This window comes from Fukomys damarensis, unplaced genomic scaffold (assembly GCF_012274545.1).
Source record: "Fukomys damarensis isolate Sample0158 unplaced genomic scaffold, DMR_v1.0_HiC HiC_scaffold_16, whole genome shotgun sequence".
Lineage (NCBI taxonomy): Eukaryota > Metazoa > Chordata > Mammalia > Rodentia > Bathyergidae > Fukomys > Fukomys damarensis.
The window spans coordinates 68,335,612-68,361,944 of record NW_022900928.1 but is presented as its reverse complement, the minus strand read 5'-3'; the positions used below and the strand labels follow the sequence as shown (position 1 = coordinate 68,361,944).

Below are 26,333 nucleotides of genomic sequence, written 5' to 3'. Positions count from 1 at the left end.
ATAACCTTGCCTCAAGCCTGTGCCCATTGTCAAGGGGCAGGGTTTCTGCTTTCCTGGCAGATAGGGTTAGGGACGGTACCTCCAAGCTTCTGGAAAGTCCTTTGCCCATACTTTGGCCATCCCCAACTCCATGGCTTTACCAGTCTGGGGTTCAGAGAAATGCCCTGCACCCTTGCGTCCCTGAGCATTGCTCTAGTAGATTTTTTATTTTTCTGGTCGCCCTGACCCCAAAGCAATTTTCTGCTTGGGCTCTGGAGATTTTCTAGGCATCCCTGGATATCTAGGTGGGGCTAGCCATACTCCATAGTCTAGTTGGGTACAATGCATACTTTACCATGACCTGCTAGAGCCGCAGCTGGAGAATGGGGAACAGACCCTTGAGTTAGCACCAGTGAGTACGAAGGTGCTACAGGTGCCTATATCCCCTCCTTTAAAGTCAGTCTGGGGGCCTGGGATTTAGCTCAGTGGTTCTGCCACCTGCCTCACAAGCACAAGGACCCGAGTTTGATCCTCAGTACTGGGAAATAAATAAATAAACAAGCAAACAAACAAATAAAATCAGTCTGTACCCAACGTCCTGCTCCCTGGGTTTATGACAGAGGAATAGCTCTAATGATCTCAAAAATGCACTTAAAGTTATTTTTCTACTGTCTTAGAAAATAGGGCCTAGAGTCCATTGAGATGGCTGATCTCCATGCATCTCCTTATCAAACAGTTGCTTGGTAACACCTTTGGTTTTCCTCTCTCCATACTACTTTCTTCTTCTTTACAATATAGATAGGCTGAGAGTTTTCTAAACCTTTTAGTTCTTCTCCTTATGAACAACTACATCTTTAGCTCTTTTCTCACATTTTACTATAGGAAGCCAAGACACACCTTCAACATTTTGATTAGAAATTTCCTCAGCCAGAGACACACTCCCTCACTTACAAGTTCTACCTTCCAAAAACCACCAGAATGTGAATAAGCTTCAGTCAAGTTGTTTGCCACTTTGTAACAAAAATGGCTTTTCCTCCATTATCCAATTACATGTCCCTCCCTTCTGTCTGAGATCTCAACAGAATGACGTTAACTATCCATATTTCTATGACTGTGTTCATGACCACTTAGATATTGTCTAAGATTGAGGTTTCTCTAAAGCCCCCCTTTTATTTTCTTTTTAAAATTTTATTTCAACAGACCAATGCTTATAGAAATATACTCATATTGGTTAGCAAAACGCAACTTAACTTACCCCACAAAAATCAAAAACTTGATACATAGTTTAAGACTTTAAAAAGGATTTGCAATCTGGTTTATTTTTATCTATCACAAATGTATAAAAGATCCTCCATCAAATGCTGCTAAAGAAGGCAGAAAAAACCTTGAGAAATATACCTTTGGTCTGCCTCAGAAAAATAATAAATATTACACTGTAAAGTTTATAAAGTTGGAGCAACACAAAGCATTTTAATATTACAATGCTAGTTTACAAAGTTCAGTACCTTACAGATGTGGAAGCAGGTGGGAGGGAGCCTATGCACACATGTGAAACTATAAAAGCCATCTGTTTTATTAACATTGTATGTAGACTGTAAATCTTCATAAACCAAGATTCAGATAATTTCTTAAATATGAATTAACAATATCAGCTCGCTTCATCTGCTAGGGCCAATAAGAGATCTCAGAATACCTTACTTTTAAGTTTTTCTGGTCTAGGTAAGAAGAAAATTAAGCTTCTTCCCCACCTTTTCAGTCCAGAAGCGACAGTATTCTATAGACAAGGAATTCCTTCCACTGTCAGCATTCATGGGGTGACATGCAATGAGGTTAACTTGAGTTTTAATTTGTAAAGCACTCATATGCAAATAGTCCCTAAAGTTAGTGAGCACATGGCTTTAGAAGTGACTCTAAAAATAAAATGCCCTTCTAGGAAGATTAGAGCAAAACAATCTGTCATAGTTATAAGAAGCCTTAGCAAGACAATGCAGCCCATTATGAATTCTGTCTCAACAAAAAAGTAGCCCTCAAATAAGAAGCAGCTCTGAAAAAAGAGGAAAATATATAATTTAAAATACCTTGGAAACCAATGTTAATACAGATTCAAAAACAAATTAAGAGATATGTTTTCATAAGACTACCTAGGATTAGGCTTATAATATATTGTGGTACTTCAACTTTATCATAACTAAACACTGGTTTATAAATAACACGTGTATTTTTTGTTCCTTTATCAAAAGGAAAATTCTAGCTTCAATTCTACTGCAGGAGGGAAGGACTAGAAAATAAAAAAGATTTTAGCAGCTCTACACAAACATCATATTTTGGAAATGGAAGAACTCCCAACTGGACCAAAAGTTCTGATTGCTTTCTCATCCCTCACCAGGATCATTATTAAGAGTACATTCATAGCAATTTCAGCATTTTATACCTCCAAAGCCTCCTCACTTCTACCCTTTACTCTGTTCCAAAAGCTGCTTCTACAGTTGTAGGTATTTATTATATAGCAAGAACTCCCTTTTTTGGTATCAATTTTCAGTCTAATCTATTCAGGCTACTGTTAAAAAATATTCTGTATTGGTTAAATTATAAACAATAGAAATTTAGTCTCACAGTTCTGGAAGCTGTAAGTCCAAGATCAAGGCACCAGCAGGGTCAGTGTCTGGCGAGGGCTTGCATTCTGATTCATAAATGGTTCCTGTTTGCTGTGTCCTAGTGTGGTGGAAAGGGCACAGCATCCCCTGGACCCCCTCTGATAAGGGCATTAATCTCATGCAGGCAGAGGCCTCACCACCTAACCACCTTCCAAAGGCCTTCCTAATACCATCACATTGGTGATCAGATTTCAACATTTAAATTCAGAGGAGATACTGCATTTGCTTAGACCATAGCCTCCCTCAACGACAAAGTCTCTCACTGCACAAAATATAAAATTAAACATAAAATCCCAAATATATGCACAGTATGAGAGAAAAAACAACAAATCAAATTCATTATAAAGAAAATATACCATGTTGGTCAGTATCTGGTGGGATTAGCCAAAAGCAGTTCATTTTATTATGGATGAAGCAAGGCCAGAGAAGAGAGACAGCTTGATATGGTGATGGAACTGGAAAATAGTTTGCCACTAAAAAAGGGAACATGTCTTCAGAAAGGATAGCTGGAGCCAGAAGCTGAACTTTGGTTGACTTCCCAGTTCTGCTGAGGGTCAGCCCTCATTAACTTTCACTGTGTGGCATAAACAGATGCTGGGAGTTGAGGTTATTTTATCATGCCACTGTCACCCGGACAGCTCTGCGCTCCAGAATTTGGGAAGATTTGTGTATGTTTGTTTTATACATAGCGCCTTTGCTATAAAGGAGGATCACTGTGCTCCTTCTGCTTCGCTATCACACCCAGCGGGGCTGTAAACCCAGTCAGTGTTTCAATGACTACTTACTGACTGACTAATTGCAACAGTTCTTTTGGGTCTAGCAACAAAAGCGGGGCCTTGTCAGGAAGACCCTGCTCAAATACATAGGCTTAAATACATAATTTAAATGTTGAAATCTGATCACCAATGTGATGATATTAGGAAGGCCTTTGGGAGGTGGTTAGGTGGTGAGGTCATCTAGAAACGAGAGGGAAATTCCTCAGCCCACTGCCACCATTTGGAAGAGGAGGATTGCTTGTGAACTGGTGGTACAGGCTTTATCCACGATGGAACATCTCACACGTGTTGTCATCTTTACTGTCCACAACCCAGGCACATTACACTCTTGCGGATCCTTGAAAGCACCAGGTTCCAGAGGAAGATTCTGAGTTGAACTGCAACCATTCTACCCCTTTCTCAGTGTGTAACATCAGCACAGATTAGGACTGAACCGTGCTCCAGGAAAGAGTCCTGATTAGTCTGCATAAGTCAGGGTACAGTAACCATGGTCTGAGAGCCAAATCTAGCCAGCACCTGTGTGCGTCAGTGGTGGAGGATTGCGGGTAGCATGTTCTGTGAGGGAAGAATGATTTCTTACACTTTTAAGGGTTGGAAAAATTACAAGAAGATACTTAGTGACATAAAAGTTTAATTTTATAACAAATTAAAATATTAATATCCATTAATAAAGGTTTATTGAAACACAGCCATGCTCATTCATTTGTATATTGTCTATAGCCACTATTGTGTTACAGAGGCAGTTAAGGAACTCCAACAGACAGTAGGCTCACAAAACCTAAAACATTTACTATCTAGCCCTTTACGGAAAAAGTTTGCTAAGCCCCAAACAGGTCAATCGTAGTAATCCCAATTCCCTTACTGTGTTCCTCCTTAAGATCCCAGACTAAGCCAGTCAGAGTAAGCATCCCCCATGACAATAATCAGTTCAGTGTGGTTAGTGATCCAAATTGGCCCATTAAGACTTGAGTGGAGAGGATGCTGTCTGGCTGTTTTCGTTCTCCTGCTAGACTTAGGAAAAGGGCTATTAATAGCTCACAAGAGGAGGCAGAGAAAAATCTCAGGATGAAGCTGATGATGTGGACAGCAGAGCAAAGGGATAGAAAGAGTGGGAGTTCCTGCCACCATCACTGAGCACAGAATAATCAGTGCCAATGCCCACCCACTGCTAAAGGTCCCTTTGTGGAGTTCAATCTATTTCCTTATTACATTAGCTGTTCAATGTCCTGTGAGTTGCAGCCCAAAGCCATCTCTTGACCCTGGCCATTTGCATATACTATTCTTCTTGCTCAGAAAGTTCCCCACGTCCCAACTCTTGTCTAATTAACATTTGCTCATCTTTTAAGTTCCAAAATAAACAGGGAGGTCATCGGTGATCTACAGTAGGTAATAACCCTGTGCTCTACACCACCCCATTCACAGCACACCGGCTGCTACTTCTGCAATACATATCACTTATCTATTGTTACGTGTCTTCCTTGCTAGTCTTATGGTGCCATTAAAGCCAAGGCTGCATCAGTTGCATTCTCCACTGTAACCTGAGTGCCCAGCATAGGGCCTAGCAATTAGCAGCTAACTTAACTGCATAAGGAACAACATTACCTAGAATTTATTTCATAGAATGCTAGTGTCCTAGGAAATGTTGTTAGGAAAGACACCAAGACATTCCTATTTCTTTCTGCCTGTTGGGAACAAATGAAGTACAGATGATTATGCTCAGCTGCCCCTCTTTCTTCCCTCTGCGACATTTCACTCTAGGGTCCTGTATGGCCTATATTAGTCAGCCACTCTATGGTTATCGGGAGTTTCAGGTCTGAGACCTAAATGATTTACAGAAACAAAGCTAAGCAGCTATCTTTACTATGGGATTTCGCAGAGATCTGGTTTATAGTGCTGACCCTGCAGGTTGACACAGGAGGTGGGACATGCTGGGGCTATGATTATGAGCCTGTAAGAGGGGAGTAGGATATGCAACATATCCCAAATCTGTTTGATGACAGTACTTCTTCTCAAAACCAAGCAACATTTTACCAGGGGCTAGCGTTAAAAATTTTTATGTGTGTCAAACTTACTGACCTACAGCCTTTGGGGAAAGGCAAATGCAGAGGCAATGCATTAAGAAGTCTTCCAAAGTACACAGCATAAACTACCTAGCTTCTTAATGAGCTTCTGAATCACAGCTGCTGGGCACAGGGTCCTCCTCGGTCCTTAGGATGAGAAGGCGAGGCAGGCAGACAACCAAAAGTGGGTGAAAGGGAGGTCTGGCACCACTGTCTATTCCACTGCACTGAAAAGTGTGTGACTCCTGCTGGAGGGGCACAGGCGGTGCTGCAGTGAGAGCTGCCCAGGGGTCATCTGGAGGCCAACAGCAGCCTCGGCTGGCATCTTTAAGCCTAACTCACACTCCTGGGCAGAGAGCTAAAGGCATCTTTTAAGCTTATATTGTTGGCTAATGGAGAGAATTCCTCCAGTGAAGGGGGAGCCACAGCAATGACACTTATTCTGCATGATTCTCCCTCTGCTGGTTTTATATTAGTTTCCATGCTGTAAATCTGTAAACTGTAAGGAATTCACAATCTCTTAGTGAAACACTGCCAAGGAAAGCTCAAGTGAAGAAGCTGGAGGCTTCAGTTCCCTTCATGTTTTCTGGACACATCAAGTGTGGGGTTGCGGGGAGGGCTGCCTCCTGATCCCCAGAGGAAAAGAATCTCATGGAGTTCACATGTCCCCCATTCAAACCATCCCGACAGCTGAGACATGGTAACAACCCTCTGATCACTGGGGGAGGACTGATGGCTCCATGCCCAAGAGAAAACTAGTACTTAAATGTCACTTTCCTCCTTTCTGGAGCTTAGGTCCTATTTCGAAACACAGAAAATAGAATGTAGGGTCTAGGAGACTGAGGTTTCACTGCTTTCTGTCTGACCCTAAGAGCTCTTCTCCCTTTTATAGCTGTGGAGGTGGACATATTCTCTGCAAAGAGAGACTAACAATTGCTAAACTCTCCTGGTCACCCACTGTCTTTGGTATTTGCTTCTCATCCACCCTCCTAGTGAAACAAGTGGCACTCTTATAAATGTTCTGCAGAGTCCCTGAAGTTCAGAGCAGATAGAGAACTTGCCCAAAGACACAGTCCAAAAGGCAAAGCTGGGATTTAGCAGAGGCCCAGATTCTTTCCAGTAGGCCAGGCCACCTTTTAGAAGCCAAAGGCAGGTATCATAACCCAGTAGACAAAACCCTTGTTCTACCTGGTGGCCCTCTCCATTTCTCTGTCCCCAGAGGCTACTTTCAGAAAGCCCATTATATCTTTACCAGGCTGGTGTCTCCCAATGACCAAAGGTGTGCCTCTAATGGCCTCTCAGGCCACTGTGAGAGTCTCTTTCCCGCTCAGAGAGAGAGGCAGCTCTATTTATGCTGCCACGTTCCGGTGAGAAAAGATACTCTTGAGCCATTGAACAGATGAGCGTAAACTCTGTCCACTCAAGAGTAAATTCTGAATCTCCTTTAAGAGCAGAGAAATCAGCTCCACTGAACTGTGTTCTTCAGCCAGGAAGAAAGCTGAGCATGGCTTGGAGGTCCTGCTTCAGGTGTTCAGTGCAGCAGGAGGCCAAGGTGGAGAAGGAGATCAGTTATCTAGGCTGCAAAAAGCCTGCAAAAAAGTCTGCCAGGGACACCCTCACCTGTGTCACAGCCTGTCTTAGTCAGATTTCCCATTTCTGGACAAAATACCTGACACCCCCAACTTAAAAGAAAAGAAATTTATTTGGCTCGTGGTTTCAGAGGATTCAGTCCTTGATTATCTGGCTCCAAGGCAGGAACATCATGATGGAAGGACAACAGGGAAGCAGAGCAGTTTGCAAAAAGTGCCAGAGATGAAGGGACCAGGAACCAGGTGTAGTACCAGATATAGCCTCTATGACCCATCCAGACATACCCAGAAGTGTGCTTTACTAATCAGATAAGTGGCTCTAAACCAAACAAGTTACAATCCATAGAGTCTTAGCACCTGGATAAGCTACCATACTTACTACTTTGTAAATAACAATATCCAGGAGTCTTGGTGTTAGATTCTGAGCAGCAGGTCCACTATAGATCAATAGAAAACCTGGGAGACTCCCAGGGTGAGACTACTGGGGTCCATTTGCATGAGAGACTAGGAAGCCTCCAGAGAAGAAAAAAGGCAGTAATGGTAAACTTGGTCTAAGAGCTTAAGAAGAACAGGCAGCAAGAGAAATTACTTTGAGTTCAGTATGCCTCATGGACCTCACATTACCCTTTCAGTTAAGGTCTGGAAAGCATGCAATAAAGAAAAATCAAAACAAGTGAGAGGCTTGCAAATTGTTTCCATCGCTGAAAAGTGGAGTGTGGCATAGGGAACTAGGGAATATTTTACCCACATTAGGACAGCACAGAGGATTTAAGGGTCAGGAGACACAGGCACAGAGTCACTAGGATCCATGGAGGGTCAAGGGTGGGAGTATGGAATAAAGAGTAGGCACATGACACGTTAAAAAATACATTCAAACACTGGATCTGGAGAACAACATGACATTGCAACAGCACTGCCATCGACTGGTTTCCTATGATGCAGGTAACCAAGAACATCATCATCCTGGGGGAGGTAGCATCTTATGGAGGATATCACATTTACATTGTTGAGTTTCATACATAAGATAGCTTCATGATGCTGAGAACACGCTTCTCTTAAAGCCAATCCAAACAATTAATGATTGGGCAAGACACTAAACCTCCTGAGTAACTGTCTTCTTATGTAAATGACAACAGTAACAGTTTGCCCACCAGGTTATCGTGAGAATTAAAGACAGCAAAATGTCCTGGGCCCATTGAGGACAGGGAAGGGATCCAATTCTGCTTGGAAGGCAGGAGAACAAGGCCAGTCACATTTTCTGTTAGTATGGAAATGAAAGCCATCAAGAAGCTCAGGGGCCTCAAAAGCAGTTTATTTTTCCTAAATAGTTTTCACTGCTCATTTGCTTAGTAAACTCTTTTTTTAATAGAGTTAGATCTTCTTTCCCCAGGGCTCCCAACCACCCAGCTGTGCCATTAGCACTTGGTTGTGCTATTATACCCACCCACTTGCTGGTCTGGTATGTTTCTTACTGAAGACTGGACTGCAAAAGCTCTGCCTTCTTCGCCTTCTGTCCCCAGTGTCTGGCATGGTTTTTGGTCATAGACAGTCTCAATAACTATATTTTGAAAGAACAGGTTTTGACCCTCTTCTCTAACCAACTCCAAATTACTGTAGTCCAAATTAATAAGGTTTCAGTGTAATTAACACTGACATTTTTCGCAGTTCAAATTCAAATGTTTCACTTCAAAGGATACCACCAAGAAAGTAAAAAGACAATCCACTTAATGGGAGAAAATGCTTGCAAATTATATATATATGATAAGGGACATATATCTAGAGTCTATAAAGAACTCTTACAACTTAATAATAAAAGACAACCCAATTAAAATGGGCAGGAGATCTGAACACTTTCAAAGAAGATTTACAAATGGCCAATAAGCACATGGAAAGATGTTCAACATCATTAAACCTTAGGGAACTGCTGATCAAAACCACACAAGACAAAACCACATGAGATAGGACTTGGAGAAGTTAACATTCTCACACTGCTGATGGGAATGAAAAATGGTATAGCCACTTTGGAGAAGAGTCTGGAGTTCCTCAAGTGATTAAGAATACAGTTACCATATGCTCTAGCAATGCTACTTTTTTATATGTAGCCAAGAGAATTAAAAACATGAAAACATGTGTTCACATTAAAAAGTTGTACATAAATATTCATAGGAACACCACAGTAGCCAAAAAGTGGGGGAAAATATCTATGAACTAAATGAAGAAAAAAAAATGGTATTTCCATACAATGGGATTTATTCAGCCACACTGATACCATGTACTGATACCTGCTGCCACATGGATAAACCTTGAAAAAACTATGCTAACTGAAAGAAGCCAGACACGAAAGACTATATATTATATTACTCATATGACAGGTCCAAAATGAGCATATTTACAGACACCGAAAGTACTTTAATGGTCACCTGGGGCTGGCATGGATGCAGATATTAAGTGTGATAGCTAAAGGGGTGGAGCTTCTTTTTGGGTTGATGAAAATTTTCAAAAAGTGACCGTAATATAATTTTCAAAAAGTGATTACCGCACAACTCTGAATGTGCTAAAAAAAAATCCCACTGAATTGTACACTGTAAATTAGTGACTTCTACTGTAACAAATTCATCTCAATACAGCCACTTTTTAAAAAATGAGACAAAAAGAAAAACCAGATTTTGACTTCTTCATTGTCCTTGAGCCTCAAATTTTAGAAAACAAGAACCGTACCCATTTTATCTTCCATAACACCTAAAACAGTGATGGATTAACTACTCACTAAATATTTTTTGAGTTAAAAATCACAACTGGCCAAAAGAGAAAATAGGGTATTTAGCCACTCATTCAAATTTAACATCATAAGGGAATTATGTAGTCTCCTGATATCTAGATAGGACTTATATTCCATTTTTGTCTCACCATAACCCTGTGATGGCAAACCTTTTCAAGCTATTAATGATCCAAACAGTTCACTGTGGCACACATGCCATAGGTTCGCCACCACTGCCATAACCAAAACAGAAACAAAGCTTTTGTACATAGGGAGGGGAAGGAGGCTTGAGTGGGGGAATAGGATAGAATAAAACTTACTAAAATGTGTAAAAAAAATAGGTGGCTATGATATCAATCAATTTTACAGAAGAAGAAATTGAGAGCCAACAAAATTAGGTCACTTGTCTGAAATCTCACAGCTAGTGAATAACAAAGACAAAGCTTGGTTCTAGTATCTCCTGACCTGTTGGCTTTTGTTTCCTAAGCAAAGCTGCACTAATTTGCCATATATTCTTCCCCCAGCTTCCCTCCCTCCTCCCCTTCCCCCTCTACACACACACACACACACACACACATACACAGAGTTATGTGATTTATCAGTTGCTGATCCAGAGTCTAACATCTGTCTCTACTCCCCGGTTGGAAGACATAAGCAGCCCAGGCTTCCCAGCCCCCACCCCACCCCCCTGCACATTCATTGGATTTACTAAACCGGCAGAACACAGAGCAGGCTCAAAGGAAGCACTTCTTTTCTATGCTGGGCAAAACTCCAGCGCTTTCTTAACTTCTCCAAACTGTTCATCTTGGGCTGCGGTGCTCCCTTGCCAAGGAGATGATGGGACAAAGCAAGTGATGCCTCACTTATAAGCCCCCACTTGGCTGAGCATTGTGCTCTTTCAAGACCATGTCTCTGAGCCTGCAAGATGGAGAAAGTGTAGAAGGGGAGGACAGCAATGAGGAGGAAACGCGAGGGCATCTTTCTTGCTTCCAACTTTGGGCTGGAAGGGACCGCCTCTGACCTCACCATGGCTGGAGTGAACAAGGTTAGAAGCCTGCTGTGGGTCACTGATATTCTCTGTGCTTTGGCTGTGCAAACAGTGACAAGAGTCTATAGAGAGAGCTCTGGATTTGGGGCAGGGGATCAAGTCCTCATTGACTGTTTCAAGGGGGTAAAGATGAAATCAACTATTCAAAGTGAGGCCACTTTAAGGGAAAGAAAAAACTTAAGCTAGATGACTTCCAAGGGTCCTTAGGTCAACACTGTTAACTCCTCTGTGAGCATGAGAAGAAATGCTGGACTCAGAGGAGATCTCCCTACTGCCCAGCAAGCTGGGGTCTCCACGGCTCTTGGAACAATTCTGAAACAGTGCCAAGTGGGCTCTGTGACTCTGGAGGTGGCCCTGCTCTTAGGACTTCGGTATCAGATAACATGGAGGGAGCCCTGTCAACGTGACACCCTTGAAAGGTCACAGTTTCTGCTCCTTCCAGTTACCAGGAAACTACCAGCAAATCTGTGGCTTCCTTCACAAGGATCTCCCATGAAAATGCAGCAGGATTTGAGTCTGAAAAATGAGATTTTTAAATCAAACTCTCCTGCTTGCTGGCTAAGTGACCTTGGGCAGAGCAGATCCTAGCTGGTCTAAAGGTCCTCACTGGTCATCTCTTCTTCTTACGAGAAAGATGCACAGACCTTGGTGTGAGGGCCAGGGCTTGGTGAGGGCACACAGCTGACTCCTCACCTTTCAGGGAAGAGTTGACATCTTGCCACCTCCTGCTGCCCGCACCTGAGAGCAGGTTCCTCAGAGAGGCTTCCTCCCCCACCTGACTGTTAGAGATACTTGTGCCCACTCCCCGTATCCCACTGCAGCCTCTGAGGGGGTGGGTCCAGGAACTCTCCCTGGGCAAGCTCCCCATCGATCACCGGAGAACTGTTGTTCAGGGAAGCACAAAAGCCATCCTAGAAGCCCAGCAGGGCTGAGAAGGAAGACCCTTCCAGGGAAGGCAGCGCCATCTTCAAGATGGAGCAAAGTTCTGGAGCAACCAACAGAACTGCATTTATCCTAGTAGAACCCAGGGCTGCTTTAGTTTGATCCAGAAAGCTGCCTGACTGTGAACTTGACCTGACTACTTCCTCTGGAGTCTGAATCCTGAAACCTGACCTTCCCCACCCTGCCTTACCACCCAGAATCTTGCAGAGTGAGGTTTCTGGGGACTGTGAGGAAAGCCCCAGGCAAGCAGTAACTTTCCCTTGAGAGCACAGGTTTATGAGAGTCTGCTTGGCTGCTCCACTGGCCCATTCATTTTATTTATTTCATAAAGCTACTGATAAGACTTCCTATGTAAATGATTCCCAGATGAGATGCAAATTGGGATTTCAAGCTGAGGAGAATCTCTGTAGCTTTTCCTTTGTCCTTTTTTTAATTGCAGTGGCACTGTAGCACCTCCTGCCTGGTCCTCTGCCCTCAGCTCAGCAGCTTGCTTGCCACGTGCTTCCTGCTGGCAGCCACTGGCAGGGCTCTGTGGTTCCTGCCAGGCATGGGTTCCGAGGCTACTGCAGAGAGCTGCTTAATTGCATTTCACGTAGCAGGCCACGTAGCATTCCACGTAGCAGGTGGTGAGTGAGCCTGGGGGCCCTGTCAAGGTGAAAGGAACAGCTCCCTCTCCACTGAGATATCCACGCTGGAGTCTCCACCCCGCATCTTCTTCACACAGGTCAAGTTTGATGCACGTACATCAAACAAGAAAGCCTCTTCAATTAACAAGCTTGGTGGCATAAGTATTTCTTTGAAATCTACCGGCCTGGGCTCAAATCCTGATGCAACCACCAACCAGCTGTATGATTTGGGCAAATGACTGAAATTTCTCTGAGTTTCCATTTCTTTATCTATCACTAGGATAACAACACCTATTTCCTGGCTTGGTGAAGATGACAAGTACTCAGCACTTTATGTAAAGTACTCAGTACAGCATCCACTGTGGAATAGCTAATCCACAGATTGTTATCATATTTTAACAAAATGGGATATGGAATATCTCACTTGGAGGAACTTTCATTCTAGGTGAGGCAATGCAAGAACAGAGAGAGAGAGAGAGAGAGAGAGAGAGAGAGAGAGAGAGAGAGTGAGAGAGAGAAATCCTTATTTATCAGGAGGCACAGGATGCATTAAGACCACACATCTCAATAACTTATTTCCAAAGTTCAGTAACTGTTTTTCACAGCTACTGTGCATGAACCACTATGTGAGAAGCAAAAGGCTTCATTATGACTCACATGTAATGTGCCCTCTCTTTCCACAGAGATATTAGCCTGGGAGTCAGGAACCCTGGGTCCTGATCTCAATTCTGTCATACAGTAGCCTGTTGACTCCAGTAAGTCATTGTTATTTTCTGTCTGTTTCCCAACCTGTAATACAAGGTGGCTGCACCAGGACCGCAGAGGCTCCTTCAAGTGCCGATACTGAGGATTCCTTACCCAAGGCTCCCAGCTTCCCTTCTCTCCCCTGGCCCAGTAAGAAAGCACACTGACAAATGGCCCTGCCATGCACAGTAGACCAACCCTAAACTCAGGGCCCACCACCTGATTGATTTCTCTTTCTAATCTGACAGTGAAAAATTAATAGAATAAAGGTGAATTTTTAAAAGATTCTAAAGCTTCCCCCTCCAAGACTTCCAAGAGTCCATCAGCCCAGGCACAGAGTGCCAACCAGGCTGAGATGCTGAAGGCTCCACTGCAAGGCCTCCTGTCTGCAGTTGCCTGGAGGAGAGTGCCACAGGGGTTTACAGTCACTCTCCTGCTGTCTGTCCTCCCTCCCAAGGCATTGGTCTTCCCTAGCTGTGCTCTGATGATCCACCCAGAGGGACCAACTCAGGACTTTATGGTCTTGGTGCAATTCCTACTGAGCTCTTCCGCTCTGCTTGGTCCCCTCTTTCACAGGAGAGCTCTGCAGATTGCACTGATTCCAGCAGCCACATGGTTTCTCCAACAGTGGGAAGTAGGGAAACAGAGGCAGGATTGTTTGCTTCTCTGTAGTTCCTCAACCCCATGCATAAGCTTGGCAAACAGGTGATCTGGCCCCATCACCCACTCCCTCCCTCCCTTGTGCCCCAGTGCTCAGAAGCCAGCCACTCTGAAGGTCTGAAATGTTCTGTGTCTTGTCCCAGCCATCTCAGAGAAGCAGAACACTATGAAAATGTTGTGGGAACTGGGTATTTGCAGAACTTCCCTAGACAAAAAAGAAAGTACCATAGAGCCAAACAAAGAACTAACTCTGCCTACAGAATTCCAAACCCAATGAAGCTCATTCATTTTGATTAGACATGCCCAGCAAGTATCTAAACCTCACATATCATGAAAAGATACTGGTAGTATCTTTAAAAACTATCTTCTGCAGCAGAGGTGGCAAACCTATGGCACAAGTGCTACAGTGGGCTGTTTATATCATTGAAAATTCTAAAAGGTTTGCTATTACTGTTCCATACTATCTTAACAAGCTAAAACCATAGCTTAAAAATAGCCCCAGAGCTGAAGTAAATAAATTAAAAGTAAGAACCCACTAAGTTTTTGATCCAGGTGGTGGCTGGTTGGTACCATATGCAAGGTTGTTTTGATAGTCAAGCACTTCTAATCTTAACTCCCCATCCAGTTCTTAGCATGCCCAACAATGATACAGAGTGCTCTGAATTTGGTTAAAGGATACCAAGTTTTTCTGAGAAAGATAACAAAGCTTTGTAAGAGCTTCCAGGAAAGAAAGGCAGGTTTCTATAACCATCTATAAACCAAAGCAGTTTACTCAGCTTTTCTCAGCTCCCAAAGGCCACTGCACAATTGCTAGTCCGATGGTTTCATTGGAAACCATTTTCCTTGAAAAAAGCTAATGATAATGTTGAGGGAGGGCTGCAGGGAGGACATGGGCTTTGAATCTTATTGTGAATAGTGAGCTGGAGTGAGGTATAAGGGGGGAATTCACTATTAGGTGAAAAGCCAGCTGCAAGCACCAGAGCTGGGAAAACACAAAGCCAGCACTAATCATTCTTCCCTGTTTTCTACAATCAGGTGCTTTCTAGACTTATGGACACAGCCGTGAGGTCACCAGTGCAGTTATGAGACATAGAAATTGTGGATTCCAGAACCAGAGGAGCTTCACCCATGTGCTGCTACACAGCAACCCGTGATAGTATCCAATGCTCTCTTCTTCCCACAACCTGGCATATCAGGGAGAGATTCAAAGATGATAAATAAAAGCAAGGAGAATATGATGTGAAAGAAGACAATCAATTATCCCAAGCAAATTGAAAGTGCTCGACATGGGGGAAGGAGATGTGAGTAGAAAGGAGAGACGTGAGAAGGTTTCCAGATGACACCAGCCAAGTGCTGGCGGAGGAGATGGGAGAGGAGGGATTAACCTGGCAGTTGGGTTTCCAGAGGCCTCCTTGGGAAGCAAGACACCCAAGCCAGGGCCTTGGTGCTGAGTGGAGAGCCTGAAGGCTGCTCCTTGGAGCAGAATCACATTCCCTGATAATGCTTCTTAGAGAGGATATTGAATTAGCTACATTAATCCACAGAGGCGCCAGGCTCAGGGTAGCAGTGATAAGCGTAATTAAACCACTTAGTTACTGCATCACGGGCTTAGGTTACAGACGGTCAAGTTTGTTCATCCTGTTAAGGATTCCTACCCGCTTGGCCCTCATCCTGGGTCTTGTTTAGAAAGGACACTTGGAGAGTGAGGCTTGAAGAATATGTGTGTGTGTGTGTGTGTGTGAGAGAGAGAGAGAGAGAGAGAGAGAGAGAGGAGGAATACCCCAAGATATTGTGTGAGGCTCTGTGCCTACTTCCAAGCACGTTGAGGAAATTCTGATACAATAATGGCCAGGCATGGTGGTGGTGCATGCCTATAATCCCAGCACTCTGGAAAGATCAGGTAGGAAGAAAGAAAAGTTCAAGGCCAGCCTGTGGAACTTAGCAACTTAGTGAGATCCTGTCTTAAAAAAAAAAAACTAAAAAGGGGCTAAGTGTGAGGCTCTGTGCCTACTTCCAAGCACGTTGAGGAAATTCTGATACAATAATGGCCAGGCATGGTGGTGGTGCATGCCTATAATCCCAGCACTCTGGAAAGATCAGGTAGGAAGAAAGAAAAGTTCAAGGCCAGCCTGTGGAACTTAGCAACTTAGTGAGATCCTGTCTTAAAAAAAAAAAACTAAAAAGGGGCTAAGGATGTAGCTGAGTAGAGAGGTCCTGGCTTTAATCCCCCATACTGCAAAAAAGAAATAAACAAAAAAATCACCTTATTCCATTTCAATTATCAGACAATAATGTTCATGACATTGAACCACAATACTAAAAATACTAACAGTGAGGCCAAAGATTTAGCTCAGTGGTGCCACCACCTGCCTCACAAGCACAAGATCCTGAGTTCAATCCTCGGTACCACAAAGTATATATATACTAATGGTAATATAAGGCAGTACTCAAAATAAATCACTGAGCAAAACTACCACAACAAGGAAAGTTGAACAGAAGCAGGAATCCTGGCGGCCTGCACACCTCTGCTCCCGTCTCCAGTACCTCCAGTACTATCCTGAAGACTTCTAAAGCAATTTCTAAAGCCTTAGCTATTTGCCTAAGTTTGTCATCAGCTCAAACCAACTTAACACTCCTGACTTCCCATGTAAGGTAATCCATTTGTGGGGTTTTGGACTTTCTCCATCACAGCCTGGCTTCCTTCCAGACATCTGTACCATCCTTGACACTGATGTGGTTTGTCACAGGCCCTAGGAGTGGAGCAGGCCACAGCAGGTCAGGATAGGCTGGGCACATGCAGGTCTCTGACTCAGAACTGAATTGGCCCAGTGGCTTGGGATGTGCTGTTATGCATCTTCCCAGTTTAACAACCAGCAGACTGATGGAATGTGCTGAAGGAGAGTCCTCTACTTGTCCCTAATTGCCTGGCACTCATTTAGGGTTATTAGCATATTGAGGAAGCCATGCCTGCTGATTCTGAGAAAGGCCTGAGTTGGTGGGCCTTAATTGCTTGTTAAGAGTTCAGCAACAACATACAGCTATTACTTTAGGGTTGCTGTACCTCACTGAGTCTTCCTACCTTTTAGACATTTATCTCAATTCTCATAGCAAGACTATGAAAAATGCATCATTATCCTTGTTACAGATATGGAGAAAAAAATGGTTCAGAGTGGTTAAATAACTTGTGCAATGTCACACAGCTTACCCGTAGTCAAGCCAGGATTCCAACACTATAACATGAACCACTCTGTTGAACTATTGCCATCCTTCACCCTTGACTACATGGAGTAACTTTATGAATTCAAGAGTTGTCTGTATTTGAAATTCTAAGACTGATGTGCTACAAGCAGGTGAGAAACCTGTGCTCTCTTCCCACCTCTCTGCTGAGGAATCCAGTGTACCTAATGATGTTGGAGAGACCTTGGCGGCCCACACACTTAACTCATGGACATTTCTTGATTAGCATGGAGCGGCATGGAGCCAATTGGACAAGCATAAGCCTTTCCCCATCTGCTGTGTAGCACAGTCCCTTGGCTCTTGGGGCCTTGTCCTCTACCAGCACTCCATGTTCTGTGTCCTTGGACTCTGCGGGCTCAGGGCCTTTCCCTCCTGGCGAAGGCAGAACAGGGGTCTGGAGGAACAGCTGTTCTTTTCATCCTGCACCTATGACCTACTACCTGTCCTTCCTACCTACCTTGTCCATCTTTCCTAGCTACCTTCAGATCTATTTACCTACCTACCTATCTACCCACCTATCTATACTGCTATTTGTTTACTATCTCTTTTCCACTTACATTCACCTATGCTTCCTATTAATCCTTTCTGCCTAGCTACCTTTCTGACCTACCTACCTAGCCACACAACTATCTGTACCTATCTACCTACTTATCCTGCTTACCTGCCTAACTCGCTGCCCCATGTTCTTCTATTAGATTAGCAGTACACCCCTGCCCAGATTTATCAAACCAAGTAGATGTTATCTGGCTAAAGATGGTACTGACTTTCCAGGGCTGAGTCTTCTACACAACTGTGCTTCTTTTAAGTTTTCAGGAAGGGAAACTCTGGTTTACAGAGATTTAACATATTTCCCAAGATCAGAAGGCAAAGAAGCTAGCCAGGGATTTAGCCAGTGGTGCCACCACCTGCCTCGCAAACTCAAGTCCTGAGTTTGATCCCTGGTACCAAAGAAAAGGCAAAGAAGGAAAACCACATATCTGTCTTTTAGATCCTAGGGCTCTGAGCACTGTGGTAGAGGTAGGAGAGGGCATGGGCATATTTGCTGTTCTAAAGAAACATCGCCATCATTATTAATAAAGGTACTGACATTTAAGCTGCCCTTTATACTTTACAAGGAAATTTTACAAGAATTATCACATATAATTCTCAAGCTGAGCATGGTGGCAATTGCCTATAATCATAGCACTCTGGGAGGCTGAAGCAGGAGCATCACAAACGTTTGAGCCTAGCTTGGAAAACTTAGTGAGAATTTATCTCAAAATACAAAATTTAAAAAGGGCTTGGGATGGGATGCAGGTCAGTGAAATGGTTCTGGGTTCAATCCCCAGTACAACAAAAAAGAATCTTCACAATAATTTAATGAAGTATGTTTGACGGTCCCTATTTGGCCCAGGAAAGAGTTTTAAAACATACCCAAATGCCAGGCATGGTGGTGCATGCCTGTAATCTCAGCACTTGGGAGATTGAAGGAGAAGAATCACTGTGAGTTTGAGGCCAGTCTGGACCTCATAGTGAGTTCAAAACCAGCCTGAACTATATAGCGAGTCCCTGTCTCAAAAACAAACAAACACAAACCATACCCAAGCCCTGAGATCATTAGCAGCAAAACTGCACCCCCAATGCTGGTTTGGATGTCATGTTCCAAAGTTCTCCCATCATCAGCATTTGGCGGTAGATGAGGGAGCAAGGACTAATTATTCTCTTGAATACCTCTCAGGCCACACCACCGACACCATCAGCAGGGAGGAGGCTAAACAGCCCACATTCCAGAACCAGCTCCATCTCTTTCTCACACTTTATCCTGGCCCCTAAATAAGGAAAGTTACTAATTCCTAAAACATCTTTCACAATTTTGCTCAGTGACCTGATATCACAAGAATCTACGTGACCCAGAGGACAGAGGTTGTCAGTTCATTTTTCAAGGTCAAAAACACTCGATTGATACTAATTTACAATGTCCATACATTTTCACCCAATTTCTTTCATTTCTGGGAATTATTTTGTAAAAATGTTCTTCCACATATACAAAGCCTCAGGTATAGGGATGGAAACAACTCACATGTCAACCTCGAGGGGGACAGTCACTAAAATGATGGTACAGTTACATAAAGGAAGAGCCCCCCAGCTTTGAAAAGGATGTGGGTATAGCCCTGCATCACTGTAACAAACACATGGACTGATCAACTTATAAAGAGGTGTATTTTGGTTCACAGTGTAAGAAGAGGTTTGGGTTGTTTTTAGGCCTGTGGCAAGGCAGTACATCATGGTGGGTGCAGATAGAGAAGCAAAACTACTTAGTTCATGGCAAGAGAGAAAGAGAGAGGAAAAGGCTGAGGTACCACTATCCCCTTCCAGGCACACCCTGCAATGGCCTGAAGACCTTTCGTGAGGTCCCATCTCCTCAAGATTGCACAATCTCCACCCCCCAAAAAAAACATACTGGGGACACTTAAGATGCACACTACAGCACAGGTATTGATTTAAAGAGAATGGTATAAAGGGACACTGTTCACAGTGCAGTGAATAAGGTAAACTGCAATACACTGTGAACAGAATGTATCCTATTTTGGAAAGGAGCAATATTATAGGTGCAATATGAATAGAAAAAAAAACTCCAGAACAAGTTCACCCATGGTGTTTAACTTGGCAGGTGGGAGAGAGGCAGAATTACTAGGGCTGGGAATAAGTCTTTCAGAAGATGCCCAGTGAACTCTGGCACAAGTTGTTTTTTCTGTCTCCGTTGTTTTCTCTCCAGCTGTGAGGAGGATGCAAACAAGAGACCTCCATCCAACAGTCCTATTTGGACATCAACAAGGATGTTCTGGAAAGTCACTCCCAGTTACATCTCTCCTCAATTCCCTTCTGTCATTCAATCTCATCAGATTCAGAATGAAATCAAATCATAAAAATGAAATGCAAATTTATTTACTACAGTGGTAGGAATGCCATTTTTCCTATCAATTTCCAAGCCCAGAAATTACCTTTTAAATAGATAATGACAATTCTGAGGGTCCAGTTATTACCTTGAAACCTCACATTTTGATATATCCAATGCTGTTCTCTTATATAAATAACAGTTATTACTGCAAAGCGATTTTTCCCCCTGCACTTCCAAAGTGTTCCTGCAGGAGATGGCAAGAAAATGGATGCCATTAATATTCCACTTAGAACTGTAGCTTTTTCCAGCACTAACTTCAACATAAATCTCCCTGTGAGTCTTTCATACAAACACCATCCCCTTCTACCCTGAGCTGCCCTACTCCTTCCACCCTTCTCTCCTCCTGCTTCCTCATTCCTCTTCCGAGGAAAAAGAACATTCCATTCTCTGGTGAGTTTTCAGCTGCTGGGACACCACTATTGCCTACCCTGTCCAAGGCCTGCACCACCTAAATGGTGCTGTTGGGTTGTCTTCAGCCCTACTCTTCCTCCACCAGCCAGAAAGCAAGTCCTTTGGCACTTTTTTCCTCCTATTTACTGCTAATTAAAATCCCAAGAAGAGTGTCTAAATAATGCAAACATCTAAATAATATCTAAATTCAAACTCAACTGATTGACACGGGGTGGGAGGGGGGGCATGTGGAGCTTGCTCTACTCAGGTCCTGGCCCACAGAGAAGGAGGAAGCCTGAGCCCCACACACCTTCCTGACCTTTCTCAAGTCTCAGCCACTGACACTGGTGAGTCTGATGGAGCTGGGCTTTAACAGACAACGAAAGAATCATTAACATTCCTACCAGGCCTGCACCCCCGGAAACTTCATAGGCTTTTGTTATTAGGAAGCATTTATAAAAGTCTATGACACTACAAAAGTACTTTATAACCATTTCATGGGACATCGTAGGATGTTACGAGAATTGTCCTTGACGCCATTGTTACCTGTAGGATTTTTCAGCTGAGCACCTAAAATGAACAATTCTGTCATTTGTGCCCTTAATACGGAGATACAGGTTTCCCACCACAAAATTCCCTGGCCTTGCTATGCTAATCACTAAAACATAGGCCCAAGTTCACATTTTAATCATTTTCTCTCTTACTACCATCTTTAAAGGTAGTCAAGGCAATACTATCACTCCTAATTTAAAAATAGGACAAGTGAGGGCCAAGGAGATTAGCTGACTTGTTCAAGGTCACAGAGCTGGTGAAGACATGATGTTTGCCACATGATGTTTGCAACAAGTCCCCAGCCAGTAATAGACAGGGCTAGGATTTGAACCCAGGATTTCTCAAGTATCTCCACGGTAGATTACACATAACTAAATATGCACCTACCCTAAATCACTGGGTATTTACAGAACTGTGTCTCCTTTTAGCTTGAGAACCCTCCCAGGGAAGAGACAGCATTGTATTCCTCTCTAAGCCCTGGCATCCATCACAAGGCTTTGATTGAATGAATGGTAAGATGCTATGCTTTAGAAGTGTCCTCCAAAGGCCCGTGTGTTGAAGGCCTGGTCAACAGCCCATGGTACTACTGGGAGGTAGTGGAACCTTCAAGAGATGGGGCCTTACTGGAAGAATTTAGGTCACTGGAGGAATACTCTTGAAGTGGATATTGGGACTCTGACCCCTTTTTATTTCCCAGCTGCCATGAAGGGAACAGGCATTTTCCACTTCATGTTCCTGCTATGATGTATTGTGCTGCCACAGGCCCAAAGTAACAGGGCCAAGTAACCATGAACTAAAACCTCCAAAACCATGAGCCAAAACTATCCTTTCCTCTTTTAAAGTTGATTGTTTCAGATATTCTGTCAGTGTCAGACAACTAACAGCTATTCCTTGATGTGTGCATGTATGCACACCTGCATATACACTGATGTGTACAAAAACAAAGGCATTTTATATTTGACCCAGCACTCACAGGAACAGCAGCCCTTTCCACTGAAGGGAGACAAGGAGTGAAAACCAACTGAGGCCAGTTTCTGAATTTTTTTATGCCTCCAATTCCTTAATTGTACAATGAGGAGGCTGTGGATGGAAAATGAGCTCATACATGCTCAGAACCATACCTGGCACCCAATAAATGCTCAGTTCTAGCAATTACATGAGGGAGGAGAACACAGCAGTGTGGTTCCGGAACATTTATTAGTAACCTAACCTGCCCCAGGGAAGGTGCCTGGGTATGTACCCCACACACAATCAACAACCCACTTCCTTCAGATGGTTAGGGCCCTGGCCCAACCAGAAAGACTCCAGAAATGTGAGGTAGGATCAAGCACCTCAATGCAGTCTCAGCCCTGGGTTCACATAAAACCAAACCTAACCAAGTCAAACAAACAAACAAAAAAACCCCAAATAGACAAACAAAAAAACCCAGATGTATCCTCTATGTTAAGGTGAGGGTGACCCAGGAGATGACTCATAATCAAAGCATTTTGCAGAGCTCATGGACAGAAGAAACAGGGAGGACACTGTGAAATTAAGATCACTAACTGGGGCATTCAACTGAAGGGTATCGACAAATAAGTAAGAGGACAAAGGGACAGTGCTCCCATTTCCCTGTTAGCCACTCAATTATGCGGAAACCCAGATCACAGAGATAGCTCCTCCCAGACTACCAGGGAGTGACTGGATACTTCCTACCAGTTTATCTGTCCTCTCCCAGGTAGGGCTTTATATGGACACAGTGCCTTGTAGGACATGATGACTGGAGTCCCAATAGAAGCAGGACCGTAAGACAGTTGTGAATTACATGAGGACAGCATGTTTCTGTGGGAAGGCTCCAGTCCCCACCCTTACTCTAGCTAGAGGCACTGCTATTCATGTGTGGAAGAAAGGCAGGAGCTGAGATCTACTGCTAATGTGAGAGGCCACCTGTGATTGTACTGGGTCCCCATGGTCTACAAATAAAAAGCAGATTCATGGACAGCTATGACTTTTCCAGTGGCCTTACTACAACTCCATGATATGCTCAGCCCCAACAGCTGTGGATTCTGGAGTCCAGCCAGGCACAGGCATTTTATTAAAATCCCAAGGGGCTGAGGGTATGCTCAGACACTGAAGGAGAGACAACCTATCTATGTGATGTCAAACATCTGGGTGCATCTGAAAAAGTTATGTGAATTGACCATGTAATCCAGGTTTCAAGCCATTCCATGTCATACAAACCAGCCATCTGCATTTCCCAATCACAGGCTTTGGCCACCAGATGAACTGCCCTGGTGAATGAGGCTGGAGCATATGTGAGTGAGGTCAGCTGGCTGGAGCAGTCTCATGACAAGGGTAATGGGTTTGGTCTCTGTGTTAGCTTGTTAGCTTGACAAAACTTACCTCTAACTTAGGCCTGCCCTGAATATTAGACAGCCACATGATTGGACCAGCTCAGTGTAAATTCACTACAAATGCTAGAAAAAAACTGTGTATGTTTAGCTGATGCTAAGCACCATCATCTGAGGATAGAAAGGCTACTGATAAACACCTATAATCCACTTAGCCCCCAACACAAGGGCTTCAACAGCCTTATATTAAAATAAGAGATTAAACACTGGTTTCAGAGAAGCACAGAATGGAAGAGAAAATTCTAGCAGTAGAGAATGACTTCTCCCTAGTGGATCTCAGTTTACTCATCTAGAGGCTCATTTCTAGGGTCGCTTGTATCTCCATATAGGGGGGTGCATGTGGAGCTAGGACTGGAGGCAGTCTAGGCTAAGACCTGTATTAAGTTCCTGACAGAGAGCAATAAAGCAGGGAGGACCCATGGGAAGCTTACAGGCCAGACCAGCTAAGATCTGCCCAACCTGTGTGACGGGTGCTTTTCTAAACACTTAAGCACAGTAGCTCATCTCTGACAGCAATTCTATGAGGCAGGTACCATTCATTACTGTTTCTACATAGGTGAGCAAATCCAAGCCTAGCTCTTTGTTCCTCAGCTACCCTGCTAGATGGGATCTGTCCATTGGCAAGGCGGGTGACTAAGGGTGGAGTCTGGAGCACTGGTAACCAAGGAGAACATCAGGCTGGTACAAATCGAGGGCTACATTATAACTCCTTTAAATTGCTGCACTGCTCTAAAGAGGTTGTTCAGCCCGCTGCAAAGCCTCAGCCCAACTTTCAAAAGTTCTAATCTTTCAAAGAGCAGAGGGCTACTGTGATACTTTACAGTGTGTGGCCACAAAGTCTACTCCCACTGGCCATATCCCCAACAGACTTGGCCTGTCTCTTCTTTAGCGCCAAGCCCTCCTGTGTCACCAGGATGAGAAGTTACTACAACTGGCCTGTGCAGGGAAGGCACAAACAAGACATGGGGAGCACTGACTCTCTTGGCTTCAGCCAAGCAGGTGGAAATGGAGATTAGAAATCCCAGCTGACAGCTTTGAACTGACTGGCATCCTCTATCAACAGTTGGCTGCCCTTGCTCACAAGCAGTGTCTTCCACCCTTCCGGCCCTCCATGTAGTATATCCTCACCTTGGAACTTCTGTCTCTACTCCTTGTCTCAACATCACTTCCATTCTCACCTCCACCCACCCTATTGGGCTTCTATCTATTTTACTTGGGACAATACTTAGTCACACCTGCAAAAAAAAAAAGTCATGGTCTGTGCTCACTCTGTTGAGTCTCCTTGCTAACCAGTTGAACTTTCTTCTCTAAGGTCCCCTGATGTCTCACCTGTTGTGTACAGCTGCTGCTGTTTCCCTGCCTCGTTGTGATTTGGATGTGGTTCATCCCCCAAGAATTCACATGTTGGATGCTTGTCCTCCATGAGGTATTGTGGGAGGTGGTAAAGACTCCAAGAGAAAGGCCCTAGGAGAAGGTCTTTGGGTCATGGTGGCAGGGGGGATACCTGCCCTCAGAAGAGATTAAGGCAGTTCTTGGGATCCTGAGTTCATTCTCAAGAAAGGCTTGTCATAAAAAGAGCAAACTGGTCTCTCCCAGCCCTCTGACTTCCTGTCTGGTGATGTTATCTCTTGCTCCTACACTCACACTTGCCATTGTGATGCCATCTGTCCTGGGCCCTCCACCAGTCCCCACCCAATCTTAGAATCTTAGCCTGCACCACTAGGAGCTGAATAAAACTCTTTTCTTTGTAAAGGTATCCTGCCTCAGGCATTTCATTGTATTCTGACAGAAAATGGGCTAATGTGTCTCAATCACCACTTCTTCTCAGTCTCTCACCAGACTTTCAAAAGGCAGAATGTTCTCAATGGTCATTCTTGGGCTGGCATCCTTATCTATGCTTTGTCCCAAATGAGCTCACCCTTCCTCATGGCTTTAAATTCCATTTATATTTTATACCTTTCTATTTTAGTTTTGATTTTTCACCATTTATTGCAAAATAGATACAGAAAAATCACACAAAGCAAATGGCTTAGTGAATGACTACAAGATTTAGATACAGAACTTTGCTGGCTACCCAGAAAGTCTTCTACACCCCTATCACCACACCAGCCTCTTCTTCTCTAGAAGTAATCAACCATTATCTTTTACTATAATCACTTCTCTCTGCATGTTTTTTTATTATTTTAACACCCACATGTATTCCTAGAGACTGTAATCTTGCTTGTTCATGTGCAGTTAATGTCTCTGAATTTCTGAATATGACAGCTGAATTCTGAGGTTTGATCAGGGTCAAGGTTAATCCCTTGAGCCAATATAGGACTGATGCTGTGCTCTTTCATCAGGAGGCATGCAACATCTGCTTTTTGCTTTTATTATTATTATTATTATTATTATTATTATTATTTAGTATTAGCAGCTATTGGTGCTCGAAGTCTAAAATCTCAATTCTAGATCCATAATTCATTTTAATTTTTACATATCAGCTAGAATAATTTTATATGACGATGCTGCCCTTCACCTATTATTTGGTTACTCAGGGGTACAGTTCAGATATGAATGACAGAATAAATGCTTATTTCCTTTTACTTGCTCAGTTTTCAAGATAAATTGGTTCCCTATCACCGTCATAATATGACTGGCTAATTTTAATACATTACTGTATTATGAACCCATTCATGCAAAAGTATTAAACTTCTGCTTAAACATGGGTTTCAATCTATGGCCAATACTATCCTTTTTATAGCCCAAATTGTCATCTCTGGCCAGTGGGAGTCTCTTCCACTTGGCACCTATGTCCTCTTGACATGACCTACTCCAGGCTCACCTATTCATCTCCTGACCAGACTTGGGTCAGCCATTTCTCCAAGAAGTCCAGGTTTCTTTCAATAGCAAAATAGTAGATCATGACCACAATCTATACAAGAGAAATGCATTACATCTATTGGTCATAGTTTCTAGTTTTTCAGTGGGCAGAGCCAGGGATAAAGATA

At 43.5% G+C, this 26,333-nt stretch overlaps 1 protein-coding gene across 3 annotated transcripts in view; it reads right to left on the bottom strand.

Annotated features, from left to right (window-relative positions):
• Grik4 (glutamate ionotropic receptor kainate type subunit 4) overlaps positions 1-26,333 on the bottom strand; it is a 308,759-nt gene that overhangs the window by 203,823 nt on the left and 78,603 nt on the right. For 2 of the 3 annotated variants that reach the window (XR_004517486.1, XR_004517487.1), the window contains exon 1: positions 24,673-24,959. The exons of the other annotated variant lie outside the window; for it this stretch is intronic. The gene's annotated coding sequence lies outside the window, so the exon portion shown is untranslated. Of the gene's footprint in view, positions 1-24,672; positions 24,960-26,333 lie in introns of those variants that run through there. 3 annotated transcript variants of the gene reach the window in all.